The sequence below is a fragment of the Macadamia integrifolia genome, chromosome 14 (assembly GCF_013358625.1).
Source record: "Macadamia integrifolia cultivar HAES 741 chromosome 14, SCU_Mint_v3, whole genome shotgun sequence".
NCBI lineage: Eukaryota > Viridiplantae > Streptophyta > Magnoliopsida > Proteales > Proteaceae > Macadamia > Macadamia integrifolia.
The window spans coordinates 16,732,172-16,734,554 of record NC_056570.1 but is presented as its reverse complement, the minus strand read 5'-3'; the positions used below and the strand labels follow the sequence as shown (position 1 = coordinate 16,734,554).

Below are 2,383 nucleotides of genomic sequence, written 5' to 3'. Positions count from 1 at the left end.
CTATGCGTCATTGAGTTTGGCTTTAGATATAGATCTATAAATTGAATCACATGGGTGCAATCTTGACTGCACCATCTTATTAAGTAGAAACTCAGCGTCTTCCCATTTCCCATCCCTGCAAAGAACATCTATGGTCAATTTGTTGCTAGCCATTTTTGGAAGCATTCCTAACTCAAGCATTTCCTTCAGCAATCTCATGGCCCTATATGAACTTCCTTGTTTGCAGTACCCATATATCATCATATTGTAAATCACATCGTTAGGCTGCAACTGCATTTCACTCATTGATTTGAACAGCTTTGATGCATCTTTCATATTCCCTCTAGTGCAGAATCCATGAATCAAGAAACCATAAGAATAAACGTCCGGCACCAGACCAGCCTTTTCCATGGAGGAGTTCACTTCCAAAGCTTTCCCCATGTTATACCATCTAACAAAAGCATCTATGAGAATTGTATATGTTACTCTAGATGGAGATATGCTCCTCTCCTCTATTTCCCTAACAAGATGAGTAGCCCTTTCAAAATTACCAGATCTACAGAAACCTGCAATTAGAACATTATATGTAACCAGAGATGGAGATTGACCACTTGATTTCATTCAATCAACTAAACTCAAGGCCTTATCCAATTTCCCTGCTTTGGAGAACCCATCAATCAGTATTATATGTGATGGAATTGGGCCTCAATTTTGCCACCTTCATTCGGTGAAGCAATTTCTCAGCCTCCAACGGCTTCTTCTCTTGACACAACCCACTAATTAGCGTGCTATAAGTAACAACATTGTAAGCAACACCTCTCTCACACATTTCATCAAACAGCTCGAATGCTCTGGTCAGATTACCATCTTTGATCTACCTTATGTGGAGTTGATTGTTATTTATCATACATGGTTTCTTATATTTATATCATTTCTAGGAGTATTAAGTTTGTGCGATCTCATTCTTTTTTGTTATTTATCCAGTTATACTTTAGAAGTTTTGGAATGAAAACAAAGACTCCAACTAGTAGGAGTACTATCGCTACATCTACGGGTGGTATGGGTCAGGTAAAACTCACATACTCTAGTGAACTTTTGATGAAGTATATGATGTCTGAAACTATTCTAATATGTATTGCAATATAGGAGGATGAATTAAGCATCAATGAACAAAGGAAGAACATCACGTGGATTGAGCAAATGGATGAAAAAATGATTCAATGCCTCCAAGTCCAAGTATGGGAGGAAAAAAAGATAGGAATTCTTTCAAAGAGACGGCCTATAATTTTGTTGTTAACGAGGTGAATTCAAAGTATCCACAACACCATAAGGAAGTAACAAAAGACAATGTAGTCAATCGCTAGAGAGAGATAATTTAAAGCATCTGATGTACTTGTTGTGAAAGCTTTACTTCTTTTTATAAGTTCTAGTATTTGGGTTCATAGTTCATTATATCACCACATGGCACCCACAAGCAGCAGTCCAAACAGACAGAGGTTTACACTTTTCTGATTGTTGTTTATATTTTAATGAAGAGTAGTTGAATGTATTGTGTGTTTGTGGATATGTGTGAGAGAGAAGAGAGAGAGAGACAGAGAGAGAGATGAGTGATTCTTTTTATCTATTAATCACTGTTGTGTGCACTGCATTACATCTTTATTTTGTAGGATCAAGTCTTAATCATGCAAGTTGTGCTTAACTTTTAGAAATGATGAACAAATGCATTGTTGACAATTCAATCAAACAATTGTAGTTTCAATGTTTTAGTTGAAAAAAACTTCTAATATGATCACTGATCAGACTTTCTAAAGCTCAACTATCCTAAGCTCATATTGGTCTAAGCTTGCTTCCCTTTTACTGGTAAGTGTGGCAACTCCAAACACCAAGTGATGATAAGAGGTACAAGGAAGATGAGCTCAAGGTTAGGTTTGGGTTTTTGGACTGATTGAAAAGTTTAATGAAATAGGGGTAGTGGAACTATTATATGGTGTTGAACCTCATCTGTAACTTCCTATCAATGGTAGTTGTTAATCAACCAATTAAGAGAAAGAGATTGTTGCGAGCACTTAATCTTTTAACTATTTTGCTGATGATCCACTTAGCATTTGCAGGGTTAAGAAAAGGTGTCAGCGGCCACTAAAGAATACCTTATTTTCAATCAGGTGGGGTTGATCCATGATTCCTCTATAAAAAAATTATTTTTCCTCTTCTAGTAAATATATATTGCATCTTCAGTTTTTTTAAAATTTTACATCTATTTTACATCCAACCAAACAACTCAAGGAAATGAATTTCACTTTACTTCTGTTGCAACCAAACAACTCAAAAGGGAAAAAAAAATTTCCTTCCCTTCCCTTCCCTTCCCATTTCCCTTGCAACCAAACTCAGCCTAAAGGAATTTACA

The 2,383-nt window shown here is 36.1% G+C and overlaps 1 pseudogene; it reads right to left on the bottom strand.

Moving 5' to 3' along the window:
• Positions 1-2,156, bottom strand: LOC122060668 (annotated as a pseudogene).
• Positions 2,157-2,383: the final 227 nt, after the last annotated feature.